The sequence below is a fragment of the Calliphora vicina genome, chromosome 4 (genome assembly GCF_958450345.1).
Source record: "Calliphora vicina chromosome 4, idCalVici1.1, whole genome shotgun sequence".
Classification (NCBI taxonomy): Eukaryota; Metazoa; Arthropoda; class Insecta; order Diptera; family Calliphoridae; genus Calliphora; species Calliphora vicina.
This window is the reverse complement of record NC_088783.1, coordinates 30,887,009-30,909,670: the sequence shown is the minus strand read 5'-3', so window position 1 is coordinate 30,909,670 and position 22,662 is coordinate 30,887,009. Positions and strand designations below refer to the sequence as shown.

The following is a 22,662-nucleotide window of genomic DNA, read 5'->3' as shown; positions in this document are numbered from 1 at the left end:
TTTTTTTAAACAAAAATATCAACACAAAATATTAAAGAAATTTTCACAAACAGCACCAGACATTATCTATTAGTTGAATTTGTAAAATACAGCAACAAATGAGTAACAACATTTCAAAATCAGTTATAAAAAAACTTGAAATAAAAACAGTAAGAACTCATAAACAATACAAATGTTCGTCTTATCAATCTCATCTCACATGTCTCTAAATCATTAGTAGTTGAGTGATAACGTCTATAAAACAGCGAACTCAAAGAAAAATTCAAATACACACATTTCTATAACGAATTAATTTTAAGTTACTATACAAAAACAAAACAGCATCGATCTTCCCCAAAAAAAAGGTATCAACAGAAAAACGTCAACTTTTTTTATACTCTCAAATCAATAAATCATCTTGAAAAATAAAAAAAACAACACCATCTCTCTGTTTATCACAACATCACCAGAATACAAAAAGCATTTGTATAAAAAATATCATTTTACATACATAAATGCACAATTAGTAACAGAAAGAAATTATAAAAACAAAACAGAAAGAGTAACAGTGTCAGTAACGTTAAACGTTAAACAAAAAGATAAAGTATTAAATCAACAATATCACAATTACTTTAAACAACAAGAACAAACAAAAAAATAAATCCTCTTTCACAACTCCTTAATTACAAATATCAAGCACAATTTTAACTCAAAACAAAGAAATAAACAGTATCGCCATGATTTTAAGAATATTGTGATTAAGGTGAAAAGCAAAACCTTCAAACAAAACGAAGACGTTAAATCCAGTGAAAAGGAGGAAAGTCGGGACGTCGACAAGCAGAAAGTAGAAGAAGCAGTTGAGTGAGTTCTATAGAAAAGTGAGTGAGAGCAAAAGAAAGAGTATAGAGAACGAATTATCATTTTGACTCATTAATCATCGAAACGCACAACAATAGTGATTGCATTCAAAGAATAGCAAGCAGCCGAACCAAAGAAACAGCAAAACAAATCGAAATCGAAAGTCAACAAACAAGGAAGAGAAAAAAACCAGGACATAAAAATCACAAGCCCAAGAAGAGAAGAAGTATCAACACAGACATCCAAAGCTGTATTGGAGTTTTTTTCATTATCAAATAGTTACTAAAGTGGAAAGCACCTCACAAGTATGTAGTTATTTCCTTTAGTTTATTTTTGTAAATATTATAAGTAGAATTTATCACAGAAATTTATGTGACAAATTACTTTCACATACATACAAATACATTCTTAAAGAAATGTGTATGTCTGGTGTTTATGTATATAATCGTATTATGTATTTCACTCATGTAATCCTCGTATGTATTGTGGTGCTACAGTGCGTATGATTAATATAAACAATTTACTTTTTTGATGAAAATGCATTTTGTGGGAGGGGAAACGTTATTTTCTTTCTTTTATTTTTTAATAGCTAATATATTTAGGATTTTATTTTGAAAGGAGAAATCTGTTTTGTCTTATTGGAATTAAGTGAGAAATTAATTTCAGATTTAATGTTAAAATGTAGCTACACTCACTGCATGTTTTTGTCAAATTCTTTTTGAGAATTTGTATAAACAGGAAACAGCAAAACATGGAGTTAGCAATTGTCACTTCTTTGATTTGTTTTCCATTTGGAATATTTTTATTGCATATTTTGTTATTATTGAAAAGTTCTATTACAAATTTTGAAAATTTAGAATTAATATTTAATACTAAAACTGAAGTAAACCATTTGACTTTTACAATTGGTAGATAGTAGTTAGACATTTTTGAATATAAAACCTTGATTTAAAATACTAATTTAAATTTTTAAAAATACTTGAGTTCTTATTTCGTAAATATTTCAGTAGCCACTTTATGTTTTGAACTTTGTGCTCATTCTAACCTTAAAAGTTTTAGGGCAAAATTTTTATTAAAATTTCGCTTACTTTGACTCAAAAATACATTCCGCCTTAATCATTCATGGCTATTCCTGTTCTCACTTTCACCATTCACCCTATTTTTGAAAGCATAATTACAACAATACAATATAAAATAAAATTTCAAAAATTATATAATTAAGGTTAAACAAATTGCGTGTAAACATTTCTAATAAGAAATTCTGAGAAAATTAGATACTATTGTTGTAATTGTGCTTTCAAAAATAAGGTGAATGGTGAAAGTGAGAACAGGAACAACCCTGATTATAAATTTTTAATTTTATACAGAAAAGGTTTATGAAATAATAAATTTAAAAATTTATTATGAATAAGGCCTTTAATACTTTGTAACGTAAACTTCGCAGTGAATGACTTACTAAGGATGGATCAATAAAACTGCGACTTTTTGAATTTCCTGACTCATAACTGAATGGGCAAGATTGCTACTGCCAACAGGCATCTGTCATTTGACTGTTGTCAACATCCTGTGTCATTTATTATGTATTTGAAAGCCATTGATAGAAGACTACATCGTGTCTTGAGGAGAAATTGGAAACAGTTGAATTTCCTTTGCTTATTAAGCATTATTTTTTGCGGAAAAAACTCATCACTCAAATATAGGCTAAGTGGTTAACTGAATTTTGTTGTGGCCGTTCAAGCATGAAAGATGCCGAAGGTTCGGGACGCCCAGTTGAGGTCTCTATGGTGTTGACTGATCCACAGTAGGGCAGAATCAAAATTTTTTGGAAATAAATAAAACCGATCGATACAAAATACGATGTGGGCTTAGCCAAGGAGTATTCGAGTTTAAAAGCCTGGCTCACTAATTGCGAACGAACATTTTCTTTCTTATTTTACATTGAAAACAACACATAAATTTGATTTTTTTTTTTTGTTTTAAATATAAAATAAGAAAGAAAATGTTCGTTCGCAATTAGTGAGCCAGGTCATAAGCTATAAAAATGGGCCCAACAAATGCTGAAGGTTTTTTAACTCGTGGCGTTTTTTGTGTCCCATCCGATTTCAAAGATATTTTATATATTTGGAAATTCCAACGTGTGCTATTTATCTCTTATAATTTCCGAGTTATAGGCATTTGAAAATTGAAATATAAAAATTCTGTCAAACCTTGAAGATTTCAAATGTGGGCCACATGCTCTAAAATCTTAAAGCTGGGATCAGAAAACAAAAAGCCGTTTTAGAAAGCTTTATGTGTTTCCTATTATTTCCCAGCTCCGAAGAAAATGTGGACACTATGGAAAAAATTGTAAAAATACCATTTTTTTGATTTTAGCTCCAATTTTTAATCATAGGCTGATATTGCCCATTTTCAATACCAAACAAACCTTATAAGCAGAGGGTATTTGTGTAAAATTTCAGAAAGCTAATTTCTCTATCAAAAGCTGGACTCTATCAACAGGCAGACAGACAGGCTGACGGACATAGATAGATCTCATCTTATAATTCTACGAGGACCCAGAAAATATTTAATGATATGGGTCTACAATAAATATTTTGACGAGTCACAATCGATGGGTACAAAATGCAGATATTTTCTTTGAAAATGTAGCTCTATGCATCCAGGTAATATGAATGATGATTAGGAAATCCAAGACGAAAATTAAACCTATTTAATGTTGATACTTGTCGGATATTTTATCACTTAAATTAATACACATATGAAAAATTAATATACTCTGTTTTAATTTCAACGTAATTTAACACCTAATTTTTATCAATAGGGTAAATTGTTAAAAGAAACAAAAGTAAATGTTTATTGTGATTACTGGCATTCATTTATATAAATACATAGTACGTATAGAAAAACTATTTTCTATATAATTAAAATATTTGTTTATAAAATTGAAATTCTATGAGCAGTTTTAAATAAACTATAAAATTTCATTATTAACATAGCCTCATATTATTTCGTTTGTGTATATAAATACAAATATTTGAATCATTCAAACTAAACCACAAATTGATTACACATGCATATGTTTAAACAGTTTAACAAAAACAATATCAAAACTTTTGTATTGCTAAAACTCATATTAAAATCATTTGAGTTTGTATATATTTTTTTCATAACAAAATATAAATTTTATATTGATGTGAATATTGTATAATAACCTAAATGTTACTCAAACAAACAATATTGTATATATGTATGTAGATATTTTAATTATGGTACACTACACTTTTCCATCTATCAGAAAAACAGTAAAAACATTTACATATAACAAAAACAAAACAATAATAATTAAAACTTTGAAAAACTAAATATAAAAACCAAAAACAAATCTCATAGGAGTTATAATCAAACAAACATAAAACTATCAACAGCAGCAACAACGTTTAAACATTATAATTAAATTAAATAAAATAAACAATAAAACAACACCATCCACCAACACTTCTTAGTTAAATAATAAATAGTAATGACTGTCATGTGGTTAACAAGCGTTTTGTTGAATTGAAAAGAAAATACTTAATAAAATGTTGAACGTGTGACAAATTTTGTTTGTGTAAAGTTTATTATACGTCTAGTGAGTGTAATTAGAAGTGTGACATGTAAATCGCGTGCTCTAACAGTTGTGTTTAACAAAACGTTAATTTTTCTAACAATTTCATGATAAAGATCATTTAATTGGTTATAATGTAACAACCGACAACAACAATAACAATAGAAATGACCAAAACGAAAATAAGTTGAACATAATTTTATATAAACGGTTAACCGGAAAACCCCATGTAATAAATAACTATAATACAGTGGGCCGCTAAGGATACCGGTACTTTTTTATGATTTATATCTGAAATTTTTCTTAGGTTGGATACTAGGGTGGATTTTAAACCCCTGAGGTTTAAAATTTAAAATTTGAGCAAAATCGTATAACTTTAAGAGGTTTCACATTTTATTTGAAGTTTCGTGTTTTGAGTCAAAAAGAAATATTTTAAAAAAATTAAAATGTTGAATAAAAATCAGGGACCGTAACAGTTATTTTGTAACTTTAAAAATAAAAATGCATCTGAAGCAATTATTTTTCAACGTAAAAATAAAAGTTCGGATAAAACTGTTAAAAAACTTATTTCAGGAGTTTTAAAATAAAAGTAATTTATGGAGTTTTATTTTTCCCTTCAGAAAATAAAACTCATTTAGGGAGTTTTATTTGTCCCGTCAGAAAATTAAACTCACTTTATGTAAATTGACACTTAAAGCATGCCGCTGGTCAGAGCATTACAATTTTTACAGCACCTTGCATTGCAATTTAATAAATCGACATTAAAATAAAAACAACTGGGATTTTAATTTCTTATTTTTTGTTTTATTTGCTGATGGGAAAAATAAAACTCCTCAAATGAATTTTATTTTATGACGGGAAAAATAAAACTCCTCAAATGAGTTTTATTTTATGACGGAAAAAAATAAAACTCCTTAAATGAGTTTTATTTTATGACGGGAAAAATAAAACTCCTGAAATTTGTTTCTTTCAGAAAATAAAACTCATTTAGGGAGTTTTATTGGTCCCGTCAGAAAATTAAACTCACTTTATGTACATTGACACTTAAAGCTTGTCACTGGTCAGATCATTACAATTTGTAAAGCAACTTGCATTGCAATTTATTAAATTGACATTAAAATAAAAAAAAAATGGGATTTGAATTTCTTTTTGTTTGATTTATTATTACATTGTTGTTGTCATACAAAATATACTAAAAAAAAGGAAAATAAACAAAAAGAGTTTTATTTTCTGACGGGAGAAATAAAACTCCTCAAATGAGTTTTATTTTCTGACGGGAAAAATAAAACTCCTCAAATGAGTTTTATTTTCTGAAGGAAAAAATAAAACTCCAAAAATTTATTTTTTAAAATAAAACTCCTCATATGAGTTTTATTTTATGATTGTATTTCATTTACGCATCGATGTTTTTATATAAAATGTGAATCCTTTAAACATTATTAGATTTTGCTCAAATTTTCAGCATTTGATCGAAAATCCCAAAGGGAAAAATAAGACCCCTATAGAAATAATTGAAAATAGGGATTTGTGTTTAAATTAAAACAAATCTCAAAATATTGCACCATTTATGACAGGTAAAGGGTACAAAAAGCAAATGAGCATCATACGCTCCAGGATATTTTTTTCATTAAAATGACAGATTTCAATAGTATTGAGTAGTATTAAATTTTATATTTTATATATGAAAGTCAGGAGTTATAATCAAATTGTTTCTATGGGTACGAATTAAAATCGTAATCTGATTTCTTAAATTTATTCAACCACTACAAATCACGTCATATATAAAATGTTTCTTGACTTACTTTTTCAAACATATTACGGCCCACCGTAACCAACCAAAATAAAAGGTCCTCCTATTTATTTTAATAAAAATAAAAATAAAGCGTTAATTTTATAAAAACACGCGTGCAACAAAATCAACACGGGTCGTGGTTACAACCAGAATATCTAAACGAACAGCAAACGAACAAAACTTTATAATTATAAACAAAAGACCATAACAATTTAACAAAAAACCTCTCTATGCCACAACAAAAAAAGGTGGTGAATTTTAAAACATGAATAAAGTTCACGCAATATGACGTGACTCTTGAGAAGAAGAACCCGCGCAACAAATAACAACAAGCAAATTTGAACCAAAAACAAAAAAAACATTTCAATTAAGAGCTATTGTTTGATTACAAATGTATAAACAAGAACCATTTAGTAGACCTGGTAGTTTAAGATCCTTACGCAGTGCCCCCTTACTTAGCACCGTATTAGAGAGTACACTGTCATTATCTCGCATACATCCGATTACTTCATTGGAATTGCCCGGTCTCGATTACACACACTGTGTACAATCACAATCGGCATTACAGCAACATCATTCGGAATTAGGAACATCATTGCGTAGTGGTATTGCAGCAGTGACCGCAGCCACAGCTGGTCCTCAACCGCAAACAACATTAAAAACACGCTTGGGAATCCAGGGTTCAGTACGTGAACCAAAACGTAATAAAGCACCACAACGGTATGTAAATGATTGACAAAAAACCAAAAAAAAACAAAAAAATTAAGGTAAAAAGAACAAAAAATATAAATTATTCACAAATTTAAGTGTATAAAAAAGAACCAGAACATTAAAAAAGAATAAACTTAAAATATGTATAGAGTACATGGTCAATTAAATGGCATTAGTTTAGTGTGTATTGAATTTTCTCTTCAAGCGAGAGGGAGGCAGTGCCAGTGTGATTGTAACAATATTATTATTAAATCACCTGACATGTGAAACATTTTGCTACATATTAATTTGCATATACAATATTTTTTGTTTGTAAATTTTGAATAAATCATAATATTTTTTGCTATTTTGTGTATATTTGCTACTGTTTTTCTATTATTAAAGCTGAATATTAAACGAATATTTATCATAATCACACAATTTACAATTCAAATGTCATGCAATGGTTTTTTTTTAAATAGATTTATATTTTACAATTTCCTCTTTAAATGCTTAATTGAATTAAAGTCTAAAATTTAAAGGTAAACAATTTAAAAAAATACGTATTGTATTTAAATTACATTTAATAAGTTTTTTTCTTAATTGGCCTAGGTGACGTATGCTTAATATTAATTCTAAAGAAATTAAAATAACTTATTAATACTAATGTTTTTCTGTTGCAACATGATGGTTCTAAACTTTTTTAACTTGTTAATAATAAATAATTGCTTGCATTTATTTAAACATTCGGAGAATGTTATGAATTAATTCATATTATACATTATTTCCCATAGAAATGTCTAAAATAAAAAAAATTATTTAACTTTTTGAAAATTTCTGTCAGTACAAAAAACTAAAATATTTCAAGAAATACTAAAATGTCTTATAACGTATGCCGTAGGTTTCTCGATTCAGTTAAGTTTATACTGATTTTGTTTTGCTGCCATTTAAATTAAATTGAACATAATTTCTGGTTCCATCCATTGGTCTGTAAGGTAATTGTTTTCCGCAAAAGGTTTCTATTTGTTGGACCCATTTAAATGAATGTTACTACACAACCATGCCCTCACTGTTTCACTAGCATATATGCATTTATACTATCAAGAACGCGACATTCGTATGTCTTTGAAGTGCAAAATTATAGAAATCTGTGTCTTAGTACTATGTTTGGAGCAAAATGTAGTTTTTGCTATTTTCAATATATCGATGGCTTAATATAGAAAGGTCGTATCTCAACTTTTAGTTACTTTACAGAAGAAGGAAAAAACTCAATAAAATCTGAAAGTGAAAAAAACAACTAAAAATGTGTAATATATCAAAAAATACTTTTAGAAAAGTTTTTTGTTTTAATTATAAACCAAAAATATGCATTCAACATTAAATGAAATAGCGCTTTTTCTTTCAAACTATTTTTGAAATGAGTTCGGGCTTTTTTAAATAATGTAAATTTGTTATTCGTCAACATAGGAAACTGACTTTTTTAAGAGAGGTATACTTGAGTTTTGTCTACCAGAATATGTAAAAAACCCGATTTCGAAAAAGACGTGATACGACCTTTCTATATTAAGGCATCGATAATAGCAAATAAACAAGATGACAAAAAATAAATCTCGTTTTCAATTGCCTCTAAATTCTTTAAAGCTAATTAACAAGATGACAAAAAATAAATCTCGTTTTCAATTGCCTCTAAATTCTTTAAAGCTAATTTGTAAAAACTTTAAAATAATGTGATAGTTGTAATGATAAAACATTTACATTCGCCTTTGCACAACCTTCAGTATGATTTAGCACGCTACATATCTTCCCGCGTCTTTTGTATCAGTTCAAGTAATTTCAATAAATGATTTGTACTTATTATGTATTGATTCTTAATACTTTTTAAAAGGAGTGAGATCGAAAAAATCATAAGTTTTGATTTTTAAAGGAAAAACGTGTATGTTTTTTCGATCTCTCTCCTTATAGTGCATCATTAACTGTAACTCGTTAATTGAGCCCACCGTAAATGGATTTTCTGCATTTCAGAATGTTCGCTAGCTGGAATGCATTTTTCTTTAGCATATTTAAACTTTCTATTGCGTACATTTTTCAATATTATACATTATTTTCGCTTTTTGTTTTAGAAAATTTCGATAGATGTTCAGGGCATCTTCTCAGCTTTACTACAATATTCTTTTTATTTAAGTGAATCTCTTTAATTTTTTTAAGTACCCCATTGTTGCTTCCTTTTTTTAAAACACTAAATTTTGATTTGATTTAGGTTTTCAGCCACTCTATTCTTTATATCTTAGTAGATATCTTTCTCGCGTCTTTCCCGTCATTAAAGTGAACTCTTTTCGGGTTTTCTCTTTGAGAGTTTTCAGCTTCCGTGACTTATTCTCATAGACATGTGATTTGAAAACTACACAAGGAAAAAGTCTGCAGCAGTAAGTTTGGACTATCTTCTCGGCCACTGCAAATCGCCAAAACGAGACATTTAGCGAAACGGTAACGCATCCTTTAACATGTCAGTTTTGTAATAATACACTAATGTTTCACTAACTACACAATAACCTGCTTTTCAAGGCTACATTTAATGGATCTCTAAGAATGATGTGTAGATCCATAGTGCCATAGGACATTGTGACGGTTAGGTTATCGTATTAGCTCTAATGCTAATCGTTAATGATAAATTTCGAACTAAAATAGTTGAAAATTATATCGTTAAAAAAATGGAAATTCTGTGAAAAAATCACTAATAATTTAACGTGCAGTGAAATCTATTTTAAAAGGGTTCGATGATATTTTAAACAAATATTCATATTGCTATTTTAAAAATAATATAAGATAAATCTAAAAACCATTCAAAATACTTTTAGTTTTTTTTCTTCAAATTCCTTTTCATACAATTATTTAAATTTTAATTTATGTAAACTCAAATTTAATTTATTTAAATCTTCATTATTAACACTTCAAAAGCTGTTTTTATTTTAATGTAATATTTAACAAAAAATGTTTATACAACACACACATTTCCCCCAAGCGTATGTACTGACGCATTTATAGTTAATGATTTTTATTTTCGTTATTTTGCCATTTTTTCTCGTTTGTAAGTGGATAAGCAAAGTATTTCCGCTTCATCTACAATAACAATAAAAAAATATCGTACGTTGTAGAGATGCCTCTAGGTAGGTAATGTCAAATAATGTGGCTGCCTGAACGTTTGGCAATTGATGGTGCCAAACAAAAAAAAAACAGAAAATAGCGTATTTATGCGCTTCATTGCCAATAACGTATAGTTTCAGTTTCATTTGAGAGAAGGAGATTTTTCGATTTCTGTCGGTTTTTTTTAACGCCAATTCTATTGAATCAAAAAAGTAAATCATTAATGCTACAACAGACATTAAGGCTGTCTGTTATCGGCTTTGGGCGATACTATACGCTTTTAATGGTCTACGTGACACAATTTTTTTTACTAAAAAAAATAAATACGAATTTATAAATGTTTGTAAAGATATATGAAATTTAAAATCTTATTTTCGATTTAAAATACTTTGATTTTGTTAGAGATTTCATTTAACTAAATTTCTTTCTGTTGCTGTCATTGTGGCATTTTTAGCCTGTCAATTTAATCAGTTTAAATAATACCTTTTTGCTAAAGTTGGATTTCCTTTAGACATTGTGTGAGCTTGCTGGCTGGTATAGGCATTATTGATTAACAATTTCCCAAAGTCTTGCTGTTAGGATCTTGTACACTTGATGTTTCTGTGATACCATAAGTATTAAATTACATTGACTTTAAATACAAACGTTTTGTTTGGAAACTGTTGTTTGTAGAAAACCTCAGTGTAATTTAGTTAAGACCCCTGGGAATAAATAGAGCCATTGTTTTAATAAAATTTTATTTAATAGAGGAAAAAACAAGAAAATAATCTTTGTTGATGTTGAAAAAATAGAAAAGTTTTAAAGTATTTCAATTAAATTAATACTGGCTATTGTTATCAGTTGTTTAAAAGGCAATATTTAGGTACTAGTTACTTGTAACTGCATGTTAAAGTAAGTTTTAACGTATTAGACAAAACCACAAAACTTTACATTTTTTAAAATAAGTTAACAGGTTTTTTTACTTATTAATAAAATGTTAACGTTTTGTGATTGATGTAATTTCTTTCCCCAATTCAATTCAATTTCGAATCCAACAAAAACAGTTTGCTTAGAGTATAAAGAAAAAACCACTTTATGTGACATTCTTATTTAAAATTATATTTTTTTAACTGAATTTTGTATTTCTTCTTTTACGCTTCTGTGGTATATAAATTATGCACAAATTTCCCTTAAGAATTTTCAATTTCTCTTTGATTTTTTACCGACCAACTTCTTCTTTTTTTTGTTGCAGAAATATATTTATATAAATATTTAAATATATTTCATGTGAATATTTACATTGTAGATTTATTTTATGTTTTAATGCAAATATTAACTTATCACTTAAGATTTTATAGCTCAGGTGTATTATTGTGACACCAGTTACCACAAATATTGCCTGTGGCCAACCATACGTATGTATTTTATGCATTTTATATATGTATACGTATATACATACTCACACACATAAATAACCACATATATATACAAACGTATCTACATGGCTGAAGAAAGTGAGAAATAAACAGAGAATAAAAGATAAAATAATAAAAATTGAGACATGTATTTATATATGAACGTTCAAGTATGCATGTGTACATTCACACACATAAGTATGCTATATATATTATAGTGGGTATGGCTTGACATGCATGTGCATGTTTTATTTACATATAATAAATATAAATAAAAAAGAAACTTTTCATTTCATTTGTGGTTTTTTTGAAACAAACTGCATTCTTATTTATTTGTATGTTGTCTACTGCGGTAAAGTATACTATGGCGTTATAATGCTGGCAGTTGGTAATATATTTATACATATCGCACACCCAGTTCAAAAGTGACAGAACTCAAAATTAATTTGTCGGGTTATATAAACCCGAAAAATGAATTTTACGCTTAAACAATGCACAATACTCTTGTTTATCTACACAAAAGATATCAGTGAATTCTGTTGTTGTTAACTGTGGCTACAAAAAACACTAATGTCTTTCATTATGATTCAATTGGTATATATTTATTTTCGATTTCTGAAAAATTTAAATTTTGAGTTGTGTCACTTTTTAACTGGTTGTGCGATATATATCGTGGGTCTCATGTAGAAATGCCCTAACTCACATTTTTTCGAAATTGAGATTTATAGTGATTCCAATACAGTTCATCCAAATACAATTCGTTACAAAAAGTTAATGCAATAGTATCAGAAATTAGGGTTTTACAATCAATTGCATAAAAATAGTTACATTTCGATAATTACAGTTTATATTATGTTTCTACATGAAAAATACTACTTTTTAAATTAAAAAATCCAGCAATGTTAAAATTTTTATTTAGATTTCGTTTTAACCAAATATTAGTTTTGTGCTCATCAATAATGATCAAAATTGGAGGCATGTTAACATATGGGCAATTCCATATTATCGTACGTGACATTTGTACGCCTATAAAGTGGAATAGATTTTGCAAAAATAAGATTATCTGAACAATAATTTGGTCTTTATGTTCCATTCAGAGGGTACTATATTTTAAAATAATAAAAATTTCTTTTGAAATATTATTGTCCAAAATATTGAGCGAAATAGGAGTATATCGTACGTGACATAAAACGGAACCCATTTTGAGGTACATGTAGAAATATGCGAAAATATTCGAATCGTGAGAGGCCTTAAGTTTTATTTTAATTTCTTATACTAAACGAAATATTTTTCCTTTACAATCCGTCATATTTAAATAAAAACAATCTTTGGATGATTTTATAATAAATAAAATTTAATATCGTATCATGACATACCGTACGTGACAGACTTTTCTCTTATAAATAAACAATATATATTCTGTAAATATATGTATACAAAAACTAAAAAAGTGAATAGAAAATATACATTCGGTTTCAATAAAGAATTTGACAATAGAAAGAAAACAATCAAAGTGAAATTCATTTCATACTACAAGCTAATTGGGAGCCTAGTTTTCACCGCAATTTTAGCATAAAACATACCTAAAACATTAAAAAACAAGTAAGAAAGTATGGTCGGTCAAGCCCGACCATATAATACCCTACACTAAGTAAATGAGCAAAACAAGTTTTTCTTTTAAAATTTCAATAATTTATATTCGTGAGTGATTTTCGGAAGTGGGCCTTATATGGGGGCTATGACCAATTATAGACCGATCAACATGAAATTAGGTCGTGTTATTTATGTCTATATTATGTTGAATTTTGTGTGTTTAATAACATTTTTAAGCGATTTATGCACGTTAAAGTGATTTTCGGAAGCGGGTCTATATAAGAGCTATGACTAATTATGGACCGATCGTAACAAAATTTGGTGACATGAATTTTGTGTATATAAAACTTATTTGGAGCGGAATTTGTAGAGATACATATATAAATTAAACATTTATGACCGATAAAGTCCAATTTCGGGAGGACATTTGTATGGGAGCTAGGTGAAATAATCGACCGATTTCAGCCAGTTTCAACAGGCTTGGTCCTTAAGCCGAAAAAATAATATGTATCAAATTTCACCGAAATATCTTCAAAATTGCGACCTGTACTCTGCGCACAAGGATTACATGGACAGCCAGCCAGCCGACCACACGGACGGACATCGTTTAATCGACTCAGAAAGTGATTCTAAGTCGATCGGTATACTTTAAGGTTAGACTAATATTTTTGGCCGTTACAAACATCTGCACAAACGCATAATACTCTCCCCACTATGGTGGTGTAGGGTATAATTAAATAAAATCAGTTTAAACTATTATTTTTGTCTGTTCTAATATGATCTAAATACTTTCACATAGTAACATTTTATTATTTTCTTCTATTCAAATCGTCTTGAAAAAAAGTTTCAAGTGTTTTTGTGTTTTCAGTCGTGGTAGCGATTCTCGTGGAATTGCCTATATGACAAAAAGTTATACAAATATCCGAAATTTCAAAAAAACCAATTTAAGCTCGAAAAATGTTAATTACCGTCAAATAATTTAATTTCTCCAAACAAAAATTATTTTGGGATTTCAAAATTCAAATAACAAACTGTAATTTATCCTTGACACATAAATAACCAATAAAGAGTGTGCCGAAATGTATGCAAGATATGAAGTAAGAATAGTTTCTCTAGATTAAATTAAATAAAACGTTAATTTATTAAAATATTGTACAAATACATTAAACATTAAAATATTGACATACTACTTGGTATTTATAAATTTATCCACTTTTTCCGAGAATCATCCCATTAACGATTTTACAGTTGCTTCCGTTATATTTTGGAAGAAGTGGTCCACTTATGCTGAAAATGGGACATGTCCTGGTATACTTTTACTGTGATCTTTAATTCTTGTTTTACAAGAGCTCAATACCTTTCCATAGGCGGAAGTTCTGGACAGTTGAGTGGATTTGCCTCACGTAGTACAAACATTATTGGGTGAACACCACTCAAGGGCCTTTTTCCCCATAGTGTAATGATGCTAAATCGAGCCAGGAATATGAAGACTCTGTGTTGTATTAAAAATGGTAAATGACGTTATTTTAGATACTCCGTAATTAATATTTCTGTATTTATCGTGGCTGCTTGCCACACAAGAAACTTCTTTGGGAATTTTGTTTATTTTTTAGTCACATAAAAATCTTGACCCAGAAGTTATGAAAAGTCTGCCAGTACATAAGTCTCATCATCTATCACACAACAGGTGTATTTTTTTATACAATTTTACCTAAATTTTTTCGCTCGTTTTTTTTGATTCTAAGTTGTTTATCGCATTCCGATTTTTAACTTTCTGAACTTTAAGCGACTTCAGCCCAGCATTAGATTTGGCTCTGTGCACAAAATAATCACAGCATTTAACTTTATGAGCTGCTTTTCTGATAGAAGTGTTCGGTGCTCTTCGAAAGATTTGTTCGACTTATTTTGCCTTTCAAATATCTGTTAGACCTTTTTTTCTTCCTGATCCTGGTTTCTTTTCAATGTTCAAGTCTTCCTTATACATCTTAATAGCTTAGGAAACAGTGTGACCATAAACCTTCAGATCTTTTGCTATTATTTTTAAAATTAATATTGGATTTTTTTTGCAAAATTTTAATATTTTTTCACGTACTTTTTTTCGGTGACCACTTTGACCAAAATAACAGTTGAAAATGAATGATTTAGAACAGATAATATCTGACATATTTTTAAAAGCTAACCTGAATAAAAAAATAATAACTTGTTTGACCAAGGATAAGGTTTGGCTGGAATTAATCTCTTCACGGTTGGTCAAGTTAAATTAATACTCCGATTATCAGCCCAATTATGAATAAAACATTCCGTGGGAGTTTGTTCTCCGCGAGTTTTTTTCCCTTGAATTTGAATAGGAAAAAAGTCCCGGGGAATTTTTATTCATAATTGGTATGTATATTTTGTACGTGATTTTTGAACTGTGACGGTCAAAGTTTAATTTTTTTTAAATATTGTTCAACATTAAGGACTTCAGGCTTTCTCGTAAAATGGCCTTAACTATCAGTACAATTAAAGTAATCAATCTTAAACATTCTTTGTTGAATTAAAAGACCTTAAATTTCTCACAATGTTACATAACATAGGTAGAGATTTTAAATGTTCAAATTAAATTCTCATTGTAAACTTAAAAGTGTCAGGAAATGCAAATAAACAATACCCAGACCAATAATAAAATGAATATTCCTTTATGTACTTGTACGTGCTTTATTTTTACTTACAAACATATGTATGTAAAACACTTTGGTCTTCAATAAAAAAAAATTCTTATAATAGTAAGCAATTTTTTTCACATTTTAAACTACATTTTCTTGTTATACGTTCTTCTAACAACATTTCTAAAAAAACTCATACCGTTACTAAGATGTTTGTATATGTATATGTTTGTTATACTTACTACAAACACAAAAACACCCACATTGAACATATCTTAGAAATATGTTATTATGGGATTTAAATTCATAACATACATTCACACAACACATGCATGTACTCTCACACACACTTACATATTGGTACCTGTACCAGTAATTTTTCTCTGTTCTTTTATTTTGAAGTGTTTTTTTCATGTGTAGTTTTATCATCAAACAATATTTGATTAAAAAATAAATGCACATACGGTGGTAATAACATGAGTTTTTGAGAGTGTTGTCATAGAAATAAGTACCAGAAGATAGTAAAAGAAATTGAAAATTGAAGAAAATGTAAAGAGAAAAATAACTTGAAATAAAATTATTCTCCAATCCAATTAAATAATGCACACACACATTCACACATAAACATACATTGTTGTTGTATGTGTTTTCACTGTCTAACCATCACGTTGCATAAATTTTCCAAAAGAGAGAGAAAATATCCTGGAAAATGTACAAGTACACAAATCTCATACACAAAGGATTATTATGTTTATGTGTGTTTGTGCGAAAGTTTAAGTACCATGTATTTTATAAAAAAAATACAAAAAAAAAACATAACTGAAATTAAGAGAATTATACGTACGTAATAATCTTTAATAAATTGATTTCTTTTCTTAGTAATTTATTATCAAGATATATTTTTATTTCTGGCTGTACTTGGTTGTTTTAGTCATCACTCTCATCATGTTGTTACGTTTTTTCTTTTTTTTTTTTCTTTGGATTATTATTTTTCCTAACAATTTACTAAGTTAACTTACCAAATGTGTTATAATTACACTTTGTTAAGTTCTTTAGTCCTTGTCTACGTAAATGATAAATTACAGTGTGCAGTAAGTTATTTACATGAGGGAAATCTAAACATTTTGGAATATCAGTGAAACTGAATTCCGATGGCTTGTCTTTCTTTTTGGTTTCAACAAATAAGATACACATATCGGTAGATCATAGAAAAAGAACTTATCAATATGAAATCTTAGGTTATGGTCATTCAAAAGTGGAAAAATTAAAAATTAGCATTGAAATTTACAAGTTTTTTCCATTAATTTGATATCAGTACTAATAGTTTCTATTTTACAGATTAAACATAACAAAAATTAGAGTGTCTGTTTTTGACATTTGTATAGCATATAAATAATTTAATTTTTTTTTAATAGATCGAGATCAATAAAATTTTTCAATAGCATTTTGATGGCTGATTATCAGGAATGAATATAACAATCACGAAAATAAATTATTGAAATTTTAAGAGGAAAAGGTTTATGCTCATTTACTCAGTGTATGGTATCATATACTAATTAGTTACTAGTTTTTTATTTGTTTTTAAAAAGTCAGTCAATAATACACACTATTCCAGCCAAAACTATTCCTTGGTCCAACAAATAATTTTTTTTAATCACATTAGCTTCTCAAAATATGTCAGATATTATTTTTTCTAAATCCTTTATTTACAACTGTTATTTTGGTCAAAATGATAACCTAAAAAACAGTTTTGAGGTAAAAGTTTATAAACAAATACACCTATTGTGTGATGGATTATGAAACTTATACATATACTGGCAGATTTTCCACAACTTTCGGGTCAAGATTTTTATGTGGCTGATGGAAGCCATTTGCAGTTGTGACAGAAGAAGCAAATCATTTGTGACATCAGGCACGACAATCACAAAACACTATCGATTAATTCCTGCCAAAAATAGAATAAGAAACTTGCTTAGGGTATTTCTAGAGTTATCTAATATGTAGTGAATATTTTAATATACACTAATAGTTCCTAGAAAGTTTTCTGACTTGGCATCGTTTTAAAAAACTTTATTTTTAAGAATTTTTTTTAAATTCATTGAACTAGTTCCGACACGTCGAATTCGTCAGCAACTGAGAACTACTACTATTGAATTTACAACCCACTCACAACGTTATTGACTGATGAATTTAACACAGTTATTGTTATTTATTTTTGAATTTTCTGCATCATCTGTGAGCACCAAAATACCAGCAAAACATCTGGTTATCGAAGTTGTATATTTTGGAGGATCTTATTTTACTTGAATTTATTTCCAAAAACTTAAGGCGAATATCTGACTAGTGTTTGTTATTGAATACTCTGGCGAAATGTAGTTGCACAAGTATTAATATAGCTTGTGTAAGGGTACCAATTGGCACTTTCCAAACTGCTGAGTATACAACTACAAAATGGCCTTCGCTTCATATGAACAAAATTCTGAAAAATATTTTCCCCAAATTATCCCAACAACAACAAAATATCCTTCGCTTCATACGAACAATATTCTGAAAAATATTTTTTGTAAAATTCTCCAAATTTTCCCAGATTTTTCTCATAAAATCACATTTTCTTTAGTATTTATAAACTCGTTTACTTTTGACACACTTTTATTTCATTGCGCCGCTTATTTCAATACTTTGTGTGCCACTGTAACAAAGTTGAACTTTGGCGTATAATATTTTCTCTATCATTTATTTAATGTCTATCAAGAAAATTGTGTTTTTGTGTGAGGGAGGAAGCTGTTGTTAGTGGCAGTGTGCAGCTTTTTTTAATTAAAACATGGCCATCAATTAAGACTTTTCCTTAATTTTTTTCTTCGTTTCCTTCTAACAACTTAATTTGTGCCACTTTTTCCATTTAACATGTAGTACTTGAATGTTGCTACTAATGGGCTTTTTTTTGCCACTCTTTCAGGGAGTTGGTTTTTTTTTATTTCATTTGTATGACTGAGTTGTTGATAGGCAGCAAGATGCAGAGAGGAGGTGCTGATACTTAGAGTTTGGCGTTATCTTTAGTAGGCACATGTGATTTTTGTGTTGAAGTGTAGACGTTGTAAATATGTACTTCTGAATGAAGGAAAGTACAAACGAAGGTTGGCATCACTTTTGATATAGATGTATCAGTTGTAACAGAAAATTATAAGGACAAGGAGTAGTAAAAGTAAAAGAGTTTGAGTTAGATTTGATAAATTTGTTATTATGTTTAATGGTTATTTTTGCTGGTTATGGGGCGAGTAGCAAGCAAAGCAAAAAAAGTTTGTTTTGTTTTAATGTTATAAATAAGTTTGTCTTAATCTTATGATACTTTCCTTAACTTTTTTGCTGTTGTTTGTTATTAAATGATTTCTTTTTTTTCTAAACATTTTGTGGAGAGATTTATTTAAGTTTTTTTCTACTTGGGCCGCCTTTTCTTGTATCTTTATTTGTGACTATTTACTTGAATATTATTTCTAATTTATTTGTATGTTTGTTAAGATGAAAGAAAAAAATTTATTTCATAAATGTTGTATGTTGTACTAATTTTGATATTGCACACACTTTGGTAAATTGTTTTGGCATATGTGAATGAGTGAGTAAATAAATGGCTAAATGAGTGAAAGTATGACGGTACATGTACATGTGTTGTTAGATGAAGTGTTATATATTTAATACCTAGTATTTTGCTAATATTTTTTACAATTAATCATGTGTGTTAGTTAAGTTTGTGATTTCTCTTAATAAAGTAGATTTCAGAAGATCTAAATAGAAAAATTGGAAGACTTTTTGTTGATTAATAAATGTATTTAATTAAACATATAAATACTTTGGTATCACTCAAATTTGCAATGTCAAATACATAAGTAAAATGTATAGATTCAATCAATCACGACCAGGATACAACGGTTGCACAGTGGGGACGACAAATGATGTATGAACGAATCATAGAGGAAACATACTATTTTTCAAAAATATTTATTGAAAAATATGACAAAAAATTTTTTTATTGAATTTTTGCATAGATACAAAATTTTTCGAATTGAAACTAAATTTTTATTTATGAATAGTTTTTAATGAAACTTCACAGTTATGTAAATTTTTCTATTCAAAATGGAAAAACAAAAACGAATTTTGAAATTTATTATCAGCAATCCCGCAATTCCCAAAAAGTTTTTAAATATCAAAAAATGGGTATTTTTAGTTTTTTGGCTATAATATCCATACCAGGGTCGGGGTTATCGGAACCCTTCACAAAATAATTAGAAATCTATTGAGCCACCTAAAATCGAGTACTATATTTTGATATTGAATATGAGATTTAAAAATTTTTAAATTTTTTTTCATTTAAAATATTTTATGAAAACTTAGCTTTCAGAAAGTATAAATTCCTTAAACATATTCTAAGATTTTTTTTGCGATAACATAAAAAAAAAAATTTAATTAAAATGCATATAACTTTGAACTTAGCCACTATTTTTAAACAATTCTTTTTCTATTTGAGACATATGTTGGCTTTTGTAGTGCTCGATGAGAAGATTCTAAATGTGTAATTTTTTGGAAATCGGAACACAAACTAAGAAATATGATTGTTTTAAAAATGTAACATACCTAAGGTGTCCTAATTTGAAGACCCTTGGTCGCGCCCCTGGTGGGCCTATGAGGTCCATGTTCAAAACTTCAACTCGACAGCATTTCTTTCTAGCACATGTAAAATTTCATTCAAACCAATGTAACCATTTAAATCAATTTTTATTACCAATAACTCATTTGGATCCTATTACATGTGGCTTTTTGATAGAGCCATTTTCGAATTTTCATAATTTGTTTATACCCTTCGTGAGAAGGGTATATATAAGTTTGTCATTCCGTTTGTAATTTCTACATTTTTCATCGATAGCGGAGTCGATTAAGCCATGTCCGTCTGTCTGTCCGTCTGTTGAAATCAATTTTCTGAAGACCCCAGATATCTTCGGGATCCAAATCTTCAACAACTCTGTCAGACATGCTTTCGAGAAGTTTGCTATTTAAAATCAGCAAAATCGGTCCATAAATAACGGAGATATGAGCAAAAAAACGGGACAACCTCGATTTTTGACCTATTCTGACCTATTGCAACGATGTAGATAAGGCTATAGTAAGTTGGACCTACAATGGGTCAAAATCGGGAAAAATATTTTTTAACCCGAATTTTTTTTTCATCAAAAAATTTTTTTTGTCGTACATTTTTTTTTTTAAAAAATTTGGAAAAAACTTTTTTTAAAAACAATTTCAAAAAAAAAATTTGGAAAACAATTAAAAAAAAAATTAAATTTTGTTTACCTAAAAATATTTAAAAAAAATTTATTTTAAAGTATAATTTGGTGAAGGCACAGCCGAATATAGCTCTCTTACTTGTTTTCTATAAAATTCGTTTACTGTACCCTATAATTTTGAAGTTATTAACAATTTTGATATTCTGAGAACTCTAAAGCATCAGTCGGTGCATAAAATTTTAATTTTTGCAATAAAAGAGAATTTTTAAAATGTCGCTTACGATAATTTGGCGCTAAGGGCTCGATGTATCAAAAAAAATTAAAATTTTGTGAAAATGAGCAAATTCAATTAATTGTGAATAAATTCGAAAAGAATCTATCTATTTTTTATGATCGATATCTCATTTTGTTCCCATTACATGTGGCTTTGGGATAAAGTAATAAATCTAAACAATTTCTGCCGTGTACGATTTTTCAAAATTTTTTTAAAACAATAAAATTTGCTGTTTCCACGTAAAAAATATATTTTCTTCTTCAATTCGTTGTAATATCTCCGAAACTAGTGAGCTGATTCAAATGCAATATATATATATTTGAAAATTTGTACATAGCATGGGGAAAATGTTTTCAGAATTCAATCAATCGAAAGAAGAACAGTAACTTGTCAATTTTATGTATATCATACAAAAAACAAAAATTTTGTAAAAATGAGCAAATTCACTTAATTGTGAATAAATTCGAAAAACATAAATCAATTTTTATTACCAATAACTCATTTGGAACCTATTACATGTGGCTTTGCGATAAAGTAATAAATCTGAACAATTTCTGCCATTTTCGATTTTTCATAATTTTTTAAAACAAAAAAATTTACTACAAGTAAAAATTTATTTTTTGCTTCAATTTGTTATTATAACTCCGAAACTTCTGGGCCGATTGAAATGCAATATATAAAGGTGATTAAAAACTTTATAAATTTTAAATTTATCTAAATTTATTTTAATAATATCGGACAAACCCTTTTAGAGTTATCATTAATCTGATAAAATTTATAATTTTATTTAAAAAGTTTTTTTTTAAAAATCTATCCATATTTGTACTTAGGTAGCCATGGTGCATCAAATTTATATAATGATTATTTAAGCATTTTTTTCTTGATGACCTGTGTAGTCATATTTAGTAAAATAAAAGCATTGTCATTTTACTGATAAACAAAATGTTTGCTTGTTTAAAACAAATTTATTAGAATGACTTAAAGTTTATTGAATTTGTTATGAATTATCTAAAAAAAATAACACCAAACACCTGCTAGCACAGAAAATTTTGTTTCCCCAAAATTATACATAATTAAAATCCTTTTAACTCTTGTCATTTTTGTTGTTTGGCTGGTTTTGTATAAATATTAATTAAAATAATGACAAAATCTCTTAAATGATCCTTAGTGTAATGTAAAGTACACAAAATCTAAATTTAATTAAAATTTATTTTCAAGGGTTTAGTATAAAGTATTCATACTTGGGTTTTCTTATGATGTTGCTGCCACTATCAAAAACCCTTTCTATGCTCAAGTGTTTAAGCAAATAAATTTTGCACCAAAGCAAAGCCATTGGCCTACTTACTTTACCGCCCCTAACAACAACTACAACATTATACATTTTTTGTTTATTATTATTTTAAACATACATACACACAACAA

General features: G+C 28.1%; 1 protein-coding gene across 2 annotated transcripts in view; it reads left to right on the top strand.

Moving 5' to 3' along the window:
- The first annotated feature begins 519 nt into the window (after window positions 1–519).
- The window catches only part of shakB (shaking B), a 180,353-nt gene continuing 158,210 nt past the window's right edge, over window positions 520–22,662 (top strand). The window contains exon 1 of one of the 2 annotated variants that reach the window (XM_065507048.1): window positions 520–1,142. The gene's annotated coding sequence lies outside the window, so the exon portion shown is untranslated. The remainder of the gene's footprint in view (window positions 1,143–22,662) is intronic. The other variant, XM_065507050.1, reaches the window with a different exon arrangement.